We start from the raw sequence: 15,737 nt of genomic DNA, 5'->3' as shown, positions 1-15,737 counted from the left end.
ACTCACAAACTGCGAGATCATGGCCTGAGCCGAAGTCGGATGCTTAACCGACTGAGCCACCCAGGAGCCCCACAAGTATTTCTTTAAGCAGTAATTTGTATCACACTCCAAGAGTCCAAGTTACTTGTACAAGACAGAGAATTCCAGGATAACACCTACATTGCTGCCTGTTCTCCGAAAGCTTCCCTAAGCCTGCAGCAGCACAAATACCATAAATGGAGAGAAAGGTGGCACTAAAACATAAAGCATACCATAAACACAGCTGGGGTTGGGAGAAAAGTGCAGCTAACAAATATGCTAGGCTAGTACAAATTTTACAAGACGCGTGAATTTTTTAATTTATTTGCCAGCATACTTTAAACTTTGACTTAAAGTTTGTGAGATGCCACACTTTCCCCCCTAACATCAAATAGCAATTGCATTAAAATACAAGCATACCAAACTTCCTAAAGGGGAAGATTGCTGACATCCGGCCCACACCATTCAACCTCATAAAAGAGAAAAATAATGAAAAGAAGAGCCACACAAATATTTGACCATTTTCAAAGTGCAACATTTCAAAGGATGCGAAATCTGGTGCTGGGTGCCCTCTGACAATAATTCAGTGATAATGCAAATTAACGATAACAAAAGGTATTTATGGCAAGGCTTTATGTATGAGTTCCATTTGAGGTTGCTTTTGAGAAATGTTTACTATTTTTGCTGCTGAAACAGCTGGAGCAAGGGGGAGCATCTTGGAAGAGAGGAAAAGCATATCGCATTATGTTGCAATTAGCTACTTCCTTGTTTGAAAGTCGCACGAAAGTACCTGAACAAGAATTTTGATTACCTTGCTCTTTGCCGCAGCTCCAGCAGGGAACACAATACTTGGTACTTAATAAATGAATATTGGCTGAATGAACAAAGGACCGTGTAAGGAGGAAATTGTGAAGCGAGGTCAGAGAATAATGAGTTATTCAGTTAACTGGAGGGCAGTGCACACACACACGGGAGTGGGGAGGGATCAGATCTGACAGGTTAACTTGACCTTCTGTGTGGTCTTAAATGCTAGCCAAAGTTGTTAATAATGGATTCATTATAGGTATAGCTACTTCTAGATAAATTGTACACGACCCAAGGTAGACACTAATAAAGTAACTTCAGTGTGATAGTTTTCAAAAGCACTGTGAAGCATCAAATTTTTAGAATTGTCGAATTGATCTCTTTCTTTTCAACCATCTGCTGTGATTGTAAATCTAAAGATAGCAATAACTTCAAAACAGCTGGACAATCAATAATCGTGTCAAGAAAGGAAAATAAAGGAAATCATCAGAGTTAGGCAATATGAAGAGACTACTACAAACCCATTAATCAGAACCGCTAAAATATTAGTGATCTAGGTTTATTTACAAGCAGAACTGAACTACTCATAAATGTCATTCAAACTTGAGTTGACAACGTCATTTTTGGTTGAACGTGGGACTGAAATGAATTGTTGTTAGGATTCTTCCAGGAAATTAGAATGCAGTTAATGGTTTTCTTGAGAAAAATAACTCAAAAGTGTGGGCAGTTTTGACCTATGGTTCAATCCAAGATTTATTAACAACAATCACTTAAATTCTTAATACAGAATAGGGAAAATAAGACAATTAGAATATTTCATTTTTTTATTAATTAAACATTACATGGACTATTCTGTGACAATGGAATAAATTCAAGGATGCTCTTCTCTCCTATTGGTTAATTCTGGGACTCAAGGACCCTTGGAAAAGTCAGAAAAATAGATGTACTGTGATGGCCCATTGTGTTTGAAAAAGTAGTCATAGTCAGTTTTACAAGCAATAATTTATTCTGAGCCTCAAGACTTCACAGGGATCCTGGAAAGAGAATTACCACTATTTCTCAGATAAATTTTGTCCTACAAGATCATAGATTCTTTCCAGTTTATTATTTCAATAGAACTAGTCTGTTTATGTGAGAACTATATGGATCTCTGCCTTTGATATTATGACAAATAGAAGGTAAATTCTGACTTGGACAGGATATTTACCTAGGGCCAACATTTATCATTCAAATCTAATGATTGTGATACCACATACATTTTTATTAAGTTAATGGCATTACTATTTCTTTCCATTTATCTCTTTTTCTCAAGTATATGTGTACTCCATTCATTTCATTATATTAATGATTTTACCATGAATAGAATCATAGTTTATTTATAAAATAAGCCTTTCTTAACAGTGGGGGTCAAATGTGGCAGGTTTATTTTCCTAATCAAGTTCTACTACGGGCATTATGTGGCGATGCGATTGAGGGCACGGTACTTTCTCTTTAGAGACCCTTACCATCAAATAAATGCCAAGAGCTACAAGAAACTATTATGAAACCAACCTCTCACATGGACGCCACAGCATCACACAACTGAAGTGTTTTTTGTTAAGGTCACCAATGACCTCCTCGTCATTAGCTTCATAATTCTATAGGTCATTTTCCATTTATTATTTGCATGCCAAGCTAATTCACATGGAAGTCAAAAAGATAGACATTTAATAGCCAGTTCTGTTAAAATGAGAAAACAGATTTGAATATCAAGTCAATGGAGACTTAATAACATGGCAAATTTAGAAGAAATCAGAAAGGAGAAGATGGACAGATTTAATGACGTAAATAGCATAAGTTTAATAAAATTAATCAGTTAACTTATGCTTCATCTTATTAAGAATATATGAAGTGGGGACACTGGGGTGGCTCAGCCGGTTAAGCATCTGACTCTTGGTTTTGGCTCAGGTCATGATCTTGCAGTTTATGAGTTCGAGCCCCACATCGGGCTCTACACTGACAGTGCAGAACCTGCTTATGATTCTCTCTCCCTCTTTCTCTGCCCCTCCTCTGCTCACTCTCTCTGTCTCTCTCAAAATAAATAAATAAACTTAAAAAAATTAAAAAAAGAGAATATATGAAGTGGCTGTTAACGGTATATTTAGAAATCTATAAACATAATATGTTAGGTCTTTAAGTTTTGACTTTGAAATATGTACCTGAAATACACTTGAGTGAAAAAGAGCTTCATACAAATGAGTGTAGATAGTGCAAACTGACCTCTGAAAACACACACACACACACAAAATAGACACAAAAAATGTTCTCTCTCTATTTTTAAATAGGTGAAACATATACAGATAAAATAAAACAAGGAGAAAGATGTATATTTAACCAACATCCAAGACTTATATAAAAATATATACCACAAAGTCTCTTTGAGTCTGTTCAGGATACTATAACAAAAATATCATAAACTGAGTAGCTTATAAACAACATACATTTATTTCTCAAGGTCTTGGAGGTGGGAAAGTCCAACATCATGGTGCCAGCAGATTCAGGGTCTGGCGAGGTAAGGGTCTCACTTCTCATTGATGGTTATCTTCTCTCTGTTACCTCACAAGGTAGAAGGGCAAGGGGGCCCTTCCTGGCCTCTTTTTTAAGGACACTAATCCCATTCATGAGAATTAATAATCACTTCCCCAACCCCCACCTCCTAATGCCATCACCTTGAGGGTTAGGATTTCAACCTAAGAATTTGGGGGGGGGGGCATAAATTTCAGAACATAACAGAGTCCTTTGCATTTACCATTAACTATTGATGGTATAATGTTTTCTTTGGTTAGGCCACAGATTAGGCTTTAGGTGACTAGCAGTCAGTGCAATAAGGAAAACCTGGACAGTTACCCAGTTTCTAGTTTTTGTAAGTTAAAAGCATGTGGACTCTGCTCCAGTGAAGAATGCACGTTACTGCCAAGACCAGAAGTGAATTTTCCCTGAGGGTTCATCCTAAGGAGGATACCTTGTAATGAACAATGACCTCAATAATTTCCTTTCAACTCTCACAGTTATGAGCCTCACAGGTCTGTTTCTTATAAGGCTGCTTAATGTAGGCCAATGACATCCCAACAAAGTAAATTCAGAGAAAATAATTACCTTTATTTCACAGGAGGGCTCATATAAATTGGTAAGAAAATATAGCATAAATATATTTAGCCGTATTTTGTTCTCTAGAGAGTTTTGAAGATCCAAGACCTAAATTAAGACTTTCCTTGCAATTACCATCTTCTTTAAAACCTCCCTGTAATTAAAAGTACATTTTTTTTTTAGTTTAAGTACATTATGTATACAACTACTAAATAAAATCTAAGGGGCAACATTACAGCGAATGTTAATTAAGAATTTCATTTTAAATCAGTAGACTAGGAAGAGTCTAAAATAGTGTGTCTGCCATAAGTACCTGAGAATTAGAATTTAAAGTAAAATGATATAAAATCTATATTGCTGTCTTCTGGAATATTCCCATTGTTTTCTCTGCCACAAGTCTATTTCAAAAGAAGGGGCAATTTAAGATTTGTTATGCCCTCAGTAGGTATCTGGAAACTTGTACATCCTAATTTTTAAATTTCTTTTAGTAACGTGACAAGGTCAATATCAACCTTATTTTAAAAGATGGCAATTACAAGTCCTAGTAATTTGTCTAAGTGACCTGAGTGGTAAGTGGCAAACTGGCTCGCATAGTCCAAGACTACAAACTCTGTGCTCTTTCCAATATGCCAAGCTGCCTATTAACAATTGTACCCATGCTATTCTTGGAGCACCCTATTTTTTGCTAGTCACCTGCATGCCATTTTTTTACAAGATTTGATCTAAATTAATCGATGACTGAAAGTATGTCCCTATGTTTGGGAAGAACAAGATGTTTCTTCAGAACAGAGCAACTTAACTTCACCGATACGTTTATTTACTCATTCAACAGAATTTATTAAGCACTGCCCTGTTACAGAAACTGTGCTTGCCTATGGCAAATAGTCTCTCCAGAGCAAAAGAGCGAGCATAATTTCCATCTTTGCCCAGCTGGAGAGGAGCCCTCTAGTTACAGGAATGTCCTGTGATGGCTCTTCTTGGGCCTGGAGTTCCTCCTTGAGCTAACTTGCCTCCCACTCAAAACGTCTACACGTAATTCCAGTTACTGTTCCGTGATAGGCCCCTGGGTTCTCCTGTACTCCCGCACTTCCGGTTCCCGTCTATCCGTCAAAATAGCTCTGCTTTCAACTGGACCTGCTTCATGTAGAGGATCTTCCTGCCTTTTCATTGTCTTTCTGTGACAAAGTCACCGAAGCACATGCCTCATTCTCTTTGGGAATTTACTTTTTGGAGGGAATTTTCCTTCTGTATCAGGTACAGGGGCAGACGGGCCAACATGTGCAAAGGGCCACTGTTTCCCTCAGGCGCCGGGCAGGGTGGCACTTGCGTGGAGGAGGGTGTCAGCCCACATTGTGACCTAATGCTCTCATGATTTGGGGGTAAGGAATACTCTCTTTTTTCAGTTGGATCTAAGTTACTGTCCTGGCCCTTCTGTGTGGCTGCAATTTAGGAATCCAGGGTTCCTGGCCTTCATCAATGCCTCTGAGGTTCCCCATGTGGGCCTGCAACATCTGGGAAACTGCCACCTCCCAGCAGGCACAGAGTGCGGATGGGACTCTGACACACTGGAAGCAAAGCTGTCTGATGCCAGGGGCTCTTCAGAGGTACAGTGGTGGCTGTGCAGCTGTCCCTCCAATGGCAGCTTTAATTTCTCTGCAGGATGTTCTGTAAGAAATGGCCCTGTTCGATCTTCTTGGTAAAAGGGAACATTCTTAAACTGCTGAGCCACTCACTAGACTATTCAGATTTCCATTTAGATTTTGGGAGCTTCCTGGTTCACTAGATCTCAGCGTGTCTCTTGATTGCATTAAAGAGCTGGGAACTCCTCAGCCTTGACTATCTCCCTTGACCCTTTGACCCTTGAAGGAATTCTTAGTTTCATCTCTCATATCCTCATCCTCTGGGAACCTTGCTATTCTATCACCAGAGTCCCCTGGGGTATCACTCACTCTCATTCCCTGCCTCATTTCCTGCTACTGCTTGACTTGTAGGCAGCTCTGAACTGCCTCTGTTACCCCCTTGCATATCCCACTGTGTCGTGTTTTGGCAGCAATGGTGGGTGTGAGGACATGAAAAGTCTGCTCTCCTCCCCTAAGAGAGCTGCATGTATTGACAGACAATATCAAAGAGGGGCCATATCAGGACTCTCGGCCCTTCCCCTCCCACCGGTGAGGTGGCAGATGGAGGGCTCTTCAGGAAGAAAGATTTTGTGGTCCTATGTCTTCCTGAGCTGTTTGAGGGTTTCTTCCAAGGAGCTTGGAGACTCAACTTTGGAAGGTGAACTACAGAAGGAGCTTGGATCAGGCCTCCCTCACCAAAACAATTTATGGATTCAAGTCTCTTTTATAAGGACACTTGTAGTTGAGTTCAGAGTCCACAAAGATAATCCAGAACAATCTCTTCATCTCAATATCCTTAATCACCCCAGCAAAGAGCTTTTTTTTGCCATATGAGGAAATAGCCACAGGTTTCAGTGATTAGGATCTGGATATATTTGGGGGGACCATTACACAGCCACCTATGCACATAATCACATTCATTCTTCAATTTCAATTCTAGAGCCTCAACGACCAATCACATACTTGTGCCAAAATGTAAGAAGTGGACATCTGTGTTTTTATTTGGACAGTCAGCATTTATTCACCCTTCTGGAATAGTAGCTCTATTTTCCTCTTCAGCCTCAACCCATGTCCAGGGGCAGTCTTTGTCTTCAAACATTCTCACACTCAGGGTATCTAGGTAACTCAGGTCTGGCAGACAGGAGCACTCCCTTACCCTAGCTCCAGTGACTAGTTCAGCCACCCAACAGGAGCTACTGGGGCTTTTGTAAGTGTTGTGAGAGAGGCACCACGTTTTTAGCCACACTTGAACCCATATGAATATAGCCCTGAACTTGGTGATAGTCATCCTTCCACTCCATAAAACCTGAGAACAAAGTTGGAAAAGCATATAGAGAACCAAGAAATAGAAAAGAACTCCATTCCGATGATATCATTTGAGTGCCATTGCCAGAGGCTAGCTTTATTCCCAGATTTTACAGCTATATCATCAATGAATTCCCTCTTTGGTTTAATCTCTGTTTGTTTGTTTTTAGTACCCAGTAAAAGAATTTACTTTTTATTAAAATAAAAAATTTTTTTGAGAGATAGAGCAGAGAAGGGGGAAGGGGAGAAGGAAAATCTTAAGCAGGCTCCATGCCCAATGGGGAGCCTGGCTACATGGGGCTCCATCTCACCACCCCGAGCTCATGATCTGAGCCACAATCAAGAGTCAGATGCTTAACTGACTGAGCCACCCAGGTGCCCCAGTAAGAGTTTATGGTGTGTATAAGAATACTGGTAGAACTGAGAGCTCTTAAAGTCAAAGACCCATACGACGCTCAAGGGTATGATGTCACAGGATGGCTTATAAAGTAAAAACGAGGAAGTTGTTTAACTTCATAGTAATTGGTTGTTACACCAGGGATTTCCAGATGGCAGGGGATTGGCTAAAAGTGATGATCTCACATGGTTTTTAGGCAGATGACTTAAGCTTCTTTCATGATTATCAGACGCATTTACCAGAGGAGGTCTAAGTAAAGTTTCACTTGTTTTGCAGAATAAACTAAATTAGGTTTCACAGAAGGGAGCTTAAATGGGAATTTCCTCTTTAACTTTAACCCTAGAAAGGGAAAGTATGTTGTTGGTGTCTACAGGGTGCACTGTAGGGCATCAGGGCTGTGCAAGGTGTGGGGAGTCAGCGGGTTCGGGATGCGGGGCACAGAGGGGACCAGTTGGAGGGTTGCCTGAGCCTTAGGGACAGCTTAACAGTTGGAGGAGTCAGGCCTGGAGCGCTTCCTCCACCACTCGTGCCAGAGGAAGGCTGATCTCCTGAGATCTACGGGGCCCGGGGAGTCCTGAGATGACAAGGCCTGGGTGCCCTATTACCAGACGCACCTCCCCAGACCCATAAGTAAGCAGTCTGGCACCCGCCACCGATTAGGAGAATCCACTGAATCCCTGCAGGTGGAAGTCTCGTATAGACTCTGGTTCCACATCTCACCAGGCAAGACACAGGGAAGGGGCTCTGGCCCAAAGTCTGCGCACGGTGGACCGCCCAAGGCCTGAACAGGGTAGTGACCTGTGCATGAGCTGTGGGAAATCTAGAGCCTTCCAGGAGTCCAAAGCCCTGGGCAGTGTCTCAGACATCTAGCAAGAGACCCTGGGGTCCCATGCCATGTGTGGCAAGGTCCAAGTCCACAGCAAAACGATCACCCCGTTTCATTGTGCATCCTCAAGCCAGTTGAATTGTTTTGTTGTTGTTGTTGTCGTTGTTGTTATTTCTTACCAAGTGTGGGTCCTCTGTTTGTGGGTCTTTCCCCTATGCCAGGCCTCCAAATATATATATATATATATATATATATATATATATATATATATATATATAAACTTCACCCTGTCTGATTTCCTTTTCTCTATAAGGGGATAACTACTTAACTACATTCATGCTTAAAATGTTTATGAATATTAAATAGGATAATTAATGTAAATGCATAAATTTGTCCTACAAATGTAAGTGCGAGTAAGATGATGTTTAATTTTTACAAATGAAATTATATCTGGCTCTAAGCCCCCATTTCAAGGATGGGAAGATGTTTAATAGAATTTATTGCCGGAGACTCTTCTTTTTTCATATGATATACACTCTCAGAGGAAAAAATTATTAGAAAATAGCGTCTGGTCTTTTGTCCTTCAGGGTGGCCATCAAGATGCTCACTGTGTAAGACAATATGATCCATTGAAAGGCACAGCCACTCTAACAGTGTGGCCACAGCTTTTGCTGCAATTTCCAAGATGATGGTACTGGATGTTTAGCAGCCCCGTACCCCCCCCCCCCTTCTGAAAACACATCAGAAGTTCTATGGCCTCCTTGTAAAGTTCCACATAGAACCCAGCCCTTCCCTCCAGACCCAGGAGCCACTGCCATAGTTGGACAACACCTCTCTTTCATCCCAGTCCCGTTCTCTTTCCTCTGAGGAACATAGTTAAATTTCTCTCCCATAACCAAGCCTTGATAAAATTGGACAATGTGACCTGGCAGCATAAAAGCTGTTATCAACCCTTGAGAGAAATCACAAACTCAGAATCTTTGGGGAAGGTGGAGGGCAAACTTACTTTTCATCCGGTAGAGCAGAATATCTTCAGAAATTACCTCTCCTGTCTTGTCACTACAAACAGGCACACTGATGCATGGCCAACCACCATGCTTGATTACTTCCTGAGCACCCAATACAATGAGGGAACAGACCTGAGTTTTGGGAGAGGGTGTGGTGATGGGGAAACTTCAACAAGGTCCTGCAATGCCCCTGGGCCTCTGTAATGTTATGGAATCAACCGCCTAGGTGTGTATCCTAGCTCTACCATTTATCGATCATGAGATTGTGGGCAAGTCGCCCTATTTCTCAGCGTCTCAGTTTTCCTGTTGTATGGGACATTAATGCTATCAATTTCATGAGGCTACTGGGAGAATTCAGTGAAGTAATGTAATTTAATAGGTTTAGCATAGTGCCTGGTATCATAGTCATTGACAAAAGTTCATTGTATCATTACCATTAACCACTTGCTTTGACCCATCACACATTTTATATCCCAAATTGTAGCTTATATTTCCATTTGTGGTCTAGTCTCACTTCCCATATCTGATGCTTGGAACACTTTTCTGGCCGTAGCCTTTTGCCAAACCACTGTATGGATTCTGTCTTCGGCTATGTTGCCTTCCTAGACTTCTGGATAAATCTATAGCGTTCATTCATACTTCAAAGACTGTAGCAAACCCACTTTTATCACATGTAGCCCAACTCTCCGTGTGCAACCCAAACTCATATAATTCCTTTTGACTCAATCTACAAGGATTAACATATTCCTCCTGCTCAGAGATTAGAGAGCTTGGAGACCGTGAGCCTACTACAGAATATATAAGTTCATTCTTAGCATCGTGAATTGTAGTACATCAGTTCCAACACCGCCTACTCTCATGGGCAGGGGCAACTTTCACTCAGTACCATTCAAGAGTAGTATTAATGCTAACAGAGGAATGCAGGGAGCAAGTGGGGAGAGGGGTAGGTAAGGAATAAAAAAAAAAAAAAAACAAAGTAAGCAAATACATTACTTAGTTGTTACCTAATTGTTATAAATGAAAAGGACACTGCAGCTGATCTATCAGTTACTGACATCTGGGAGATTAAAGTAGCAAACTTGCAATGCACATAACAATGGCCTCTCTAGTCATCTCCCCCTCACTTACATAGAACAATATCATTTTAGTGTGACACATATTTTTCTATCCTTCTTACTTTTATCTCATTGCTAGAAATCTTGGTACATGATTTTTAGGATTTGCTCGTGCCAAGAATAGTTTTGGTTAGGACACACTGAGTTAAATCCATTCTACCATTGCTATAGGCACAATAGTTAAGTAACAGGTTACAAATGACTACTGTGTACATTAGAGTGTTTTCAATCATGTACCACCTTGGTATTTTGCCCTGAGAAATGGAAATTTGACAATACAGGATACATTAAATATACTGTATAATATATTGGGAAGGATCTCTCAAGGGTGAACAAAAACATTTGTTTATTCATATTTGAGAGAGGGGGAAAGAGAGTGACACAGTGTGTGAGTGGGGGAGGGGCAGAGAGAGAAGGAGACAGAATCTGAAACAGGCTCCAGGCTTTGAACTGTCAGCACAGAGCCCGGCTCAGGGCTCGAACCCACTAACTGCAAGATCATGACCTCAGCTGAAGTTAGACACTCAACTGACTGAGCCACCTAGGCACCCTGAGGGTGAGTAACAACATTTTTGAGTTTTAACTTTCTAATCTGTAAATGGAAATAACATCTATCTTGCTTACCTTTCAGTGCCAGTAAAAAAAAAAAATATATATATATATATGTATATATATATATATATATATGTGTGTGTATATATATATATATACACATATATATGTATATATAAATTTTTAGAAACCTTGATACATTGATTTAAAAATTTATTATATTGTGGGGTGGCTCAGTTGGTTGGGCATTCAACTTCGGCTCGGGTCATGATCTCACAGTTCTTGAGTGTGAGCCCCGCATCAGGCTCTGTGCTGACAGCTCAGAGTCTGGAACCTGCTTCGGATTCTGTGTCTCCCTCTCTCTCTGCCCCTCCCCCACTCGCCCTCTGTCTCTCTGTCTCTCTCTCAAAAAAAAAAAAAATTAAAAAGTGTATTATATTGCCAGTGATGTTAAATTATATTCTTTGTCGCAAGGCTTACTAAAGGTTCAGTATTGATATAGGCAGTAGTTTACTTCTCAACTATGGCTACACTTTAGAACCACCCGGATAGGTTTTTAAAGGTATTAATGCTCAAGAAATAGCCCAGATTTATTTAGAATTACGATGAGTAGGGCCCAAGCTTTGGCACTTTTACAAAAGTTCCTGATTATTCTAAAGTGCAGCCAAGGTTGAGGGAACCTGTCATAACAGAAAACCATCCCCTCCTCTTTGTGGCTAAGAGACTCCAATTCAAGCAGTAGGTGAAGAGCCTTTCTTCTCAGGAGAATTGACCAAAGATGGCCACGTGACGCTAACACAGTGACCGACCATCCGCGGTTGCCCAGGACTGAGAGGGCTCCTTACACACAGGACTTTCAATACTAAGAATGAGAAAAGTCCTAGGCAAACAAGATCTAGTTGGTTTACTCCGGACCGTGATCTGATAGGCGAGTTATATATTTCTGAGAGAGGTTTTATTCCTTCCCAGCTTTTGAGCACCTGTTTTGAGGGCAAACACTCTGTCATGGACCCTTCATCTCGTTGTCCGGCTTTAAGCATGGCCATGCGATGATGGGGCTGTCCCTGCTGCAGTAATCTGCATCCATGAGAAGAATGCCCAGAGGATCATAAGAGGCATGGACCCAGAGCTATGCCATGGCTGAGAAGCCACCAAAGCCAGAATTCTGCCTATTTCCAGAACTTTTGTCAGGCGAGAATGTTGGTTTAAAGTTTAAATCATGGTTGGCTGATTTTTTTTTTTCTTTCTGTGCTATTTGTAGGCATCAGCTCTCAGTGCATCCAGGGTCATAACTGTCAAAACCGCATACAATCGGCTATTTGTTTCGCATCTCAGAACCGTCTCCGGATTCTGTTCACCGCTGTCCGCTTTAAAGCTTCATCTCTGTTAGCTGTTCTGGTTTTCTGTTTTGTTTGGCTGGTTAGCCCCATGGCCCCCAACCGCTACCACCACCCGCCCTTAAGTGGAATGCAGACCGTTTTCTGACTCTGACCGGCACACCCTTGAGAGAATGGCAAGTCTGGGAACTCACATTTTGGCACGACCTTGACACTTGCAGGCAGCAGCCCCACCCCCGTTGCCTGGACCAGATCTCAGGGACGCTGTGCTGGCCTGGGGCTTCAGTCAGTCCACTGCCTTTTCTAAGAAGGTGGAAGAGGAAGAGGAGGGAGATCATCTTTGGTGTCATTTTCCCTGAATCACTGCTTCTCACATAATGCCGAAGTGTTGTTGATAAACAATCGCCAAACTGAGAGAAACTGACGGAACCACATTATACCTTAGAACTTGGCGATATTAAACATGCTGAATCTCCTTCATTAATATCTCATTATGCAGAGGCGCATTTCACTCAGTGATGCCTCAGTGACTTTGCTTAAAAATAAGAACCCAGGCTCTAACTCCAAATGATGGACTCAAGCCTGTGAAACCCAGTGTGTTTTTAAGGAAGAATCGGAATGCACATGCTGTCAGACTGGCTTTGCTCTTTTTCCGTTGGCTCTTACTGAGAGCATGTGTGGCTTTCTGAGAGCCAGAGCAGCACATGTGGGTCCTGGCAGAACTCTTCTCTGTCCTGGAATCACAAGGAGGCTCCGAGGGGGCTCAGACGTCCCTAAAGTGTTCTCACCTGGCCTCTCAGCCAACTGCTTTTCTTTCCATTATTATTAAGGGAGTCAAGTTGGCAGTGACTACTTGCTCTAATGCTAAAATCATTCTTTCCACTACTGCATCATTCCTATAGTATTTGAGTGCACGTAAGTCTGATACATTGGTTAAAAACAACTGTCAGCTGATAGGAGGCATGGTCTGTTTCATTTGCTTTATGTGGAACCTATCATGTGGGAATGCACATAGATGCCGTGAAACATTTGCGGTGAGAACAGGGAAGGTGTCTGGCTTCCATGCACGTAGCTGCCCACAAAAGAACATTGTTCGCCGGCAGGGAATTACACCAAGGAAGTAGCTATCTCATCTCCTTCTGTAACACCCTAGCTATGCCTGTAATGTTTGGAAGGATGGAGAGATATAGCTTATTATGAAAATGGCTTAGTAGTTAGTGATCAAGCACACTTAAGGAAGCCAAGATTGGTGTAAATGAGTTTCTTTCTTTCTTTCTTTCTTTCTTTCTTTCTTTCTTTCTTTCTTTCTTTTCTCTTTCTCTCTTCTTTCTTTCTTTTTTTTTTTCCCCTTTGATTAAAAATCAGGGCATGCCAAATGCTCATGAGATGAGCATAAGGGATTCTTTTTCTGAGCTTTCTCGATCTTTATTTCCACATCCATATTTTTGTGTTTCTTTATCCCTTTTTCTTTTCCACTTTTTTCCTTGGGTTCTTGCTCTGACTGTTGTAGTTTATTTTAATCTATTTTTTCTTTTTTTTTTTAATGTTTATTTATTTATTTTGAGAGAGAGAGAGGAGAATGCAAACAGGGGAGGGGCAGAGAGAGAGGGAGGGAGAGAATCCCAAGCAAGCCCGATGCTCGGCACAGAGCCTGGTGCACGGCTTGATCTCATGACCATGAGACCATGACCTGAGCCAACATTAAGAGTTAGATGCTCAAGTCAGCCTCAATGGAGGGGCACCTCCAATTTTTTCTTTAGTAAAGAAGACACACTGTTCTTTAGGCTTAGACCTAGTCATTTTCTCTTCTCTACCATGAAACTCCTTGCCCACTCTCTATAGCCTAGCTGGATACCTTACCTCAGAAGTCTTCCTGGTCCATGAAAGGACTAGGAAGCATCATCTGTGCTTCCCCAAGACGCACCATACTATATTCTCCAACAAGTTCTTCTTTTGACTTGCCTCCCCTAGTAAACTGTCAGCGAATTCAAGGCAGGTACGATGTCATGTTCTTTGAATCTTCAGCACCATCGGCAGTGCCCCCAAATAGTAAATACTTGATAAAGATTTGTTAAGGTAATTAAAGTCCCAAGAGAACATTATTCTATAATTTCCTGTCCGATAAAATATAAATACTTATGTAACTTGTCTGTTTGTTAGGATGAGACTTATATATATATATAGCCTACATGAGGAGCATGACATATTGTCTGACCATATGGGCACTAAATATCATTTTTATGGCCTCTTCCATTCTTAATATACCTTTTCTGATTCTTTGGTAGCCATTGTCTGTTTTGAAAATGGAGGTGGAGTGGAAGAAAAAGAGAGGCCGGAGCAAAGTTGGTATCTGACCCTAATTCACAGTGCCACGAGCATCTATATTAGAAATTACATGGATTTAAAAGAAAATTCAGAGCAAAATAGAAAAGTTAAAACTTTGAAGTCTACTCTGTTTATTACAGTCTTTCATGAAATGCCCCCATTTTCAAAATACTGTTTTCAAATTGTCTTATTTCTGTTTCCTCTTATATTGATGAGTATTAAAAATGAATCAGCATTACTAATATTCCTTCTTAGGTTACCTGATTACTAAAAAGTAAATAGTTAGCAATACCATACCCAAGATGCTCCCAGAAAGATAGTTTTGGTTTTACACGGTAATATATGACTAGAATAATTGGACATTTATGTTGGCATTATTTTTATGTATTTGGTTTTTGTTTCTGTGTTTTTTTTTTTTTGTTGTTTTTCATTTTTTTTTTAAACTGGGATAAAGATTGCTTTAGTGGTTCAGTTTCTGGTGTATGCATACAGCCACTTTAAAAGCTGTTCTTTTTGACATTCTTTCTCAATAAATGTCTCATTATTACAGTGGGATGGAAATCTAGCCAACTCCTTGCTCTCCAGATGGTTTATAAAGATTTGGAACATTCCATAAATGGAAAAACTGACCAGCTATAGAGAAGCCTCCTGCAATCCTCATCTAATTTTACAGAAAAGAAGCCTTCCTTTTGACATTTTTTCTTTGTTTTACACCTTCTAGGGCCATCTTTATTTCCCTGTAGTGTTTTTCAATCCACAGTAGAGTTGTTTCTTTTTCTTTGTGCTTTACTTTGTTATTTTGGAAACGTTAAACTTTCAATTTAGAAGAGTATAGCAAATCTCTGTGTACCCACCACTCACTTGAGAATGATGAGCTCATGGCCAGTCTGGTTTCTTCTGGACTCCTACCTACTTTTCTCAACCTCTCTGGATAGTCTGTCATTTCATCTATAAATATTTCATTACATACCTCTAAAAGACAAGCATTCTGTCCTAATCGATACCACAGTAGTAACTAGCCCCCATTAAAGTCAAATCTTCATTCAGTGTTTACATTTCCACATTGCTTTCTTCCTTTTTAAAAAATTTTTTTAGTGTTTATTTTTGAGAGACAGACAGAGTTGGGGAGGAGCAGAGAGAGAATCTGAAGCAGGCTTCAGGCTCTGAGCTGTCAGCACAGAGCCCGATGTGGGGCTTGAACCCACGAACTGTGAGATCATGACCTGAGCCGAAGTCGGATGCTTAACTGACTGAGCCACCCAGGTGCCCCTACAAAGTCTTTTTTGAATAGAGTCTTTTTTTTTAA

The 15,737-nt window shown here is 40.8% G+C and overlaps 1 long non-coding RNA gene across 1 annotated transcript; it reads left to right on the top strand.

Annotated features, from left to right (window-relative positions):
• Positions 1 to 5,358: 5,358 nt before the first annotated feature.
• On the top strand, positions 5,359 to 15,444 carry LOC122205162. Its single transcript, XR_006195928.1, has 4 exons — positions 5,359 to 5,552; positions 12,031 to 13,021; positions 14,078 to 14,155; positions 14,982 to 15,444. It is a non-coding gene; the product is annotated as an uncharacterized LOC122205162 (long non-coding RNA).
• Positions 15,445 to 15,737: the final 293 nt, after the last annotated feature.

This window comes from Panthera leo, chromosome D4 (assembly GCF_018350215.1).
Source record: "Panthera leo isolate Ple1 chromosome D4, P.leo_Ple1_pat1.1, whole genome shotgun sequence".
Taxonomy (NCBI): Eukaryota; Metazoa; Chordata; class Mammalia; order Carnivora; family Felidae; genus Panthera; species Panthera leo.
This window is presented reverse-complemented; position numbering and strand designations above follow the sequence as displayed.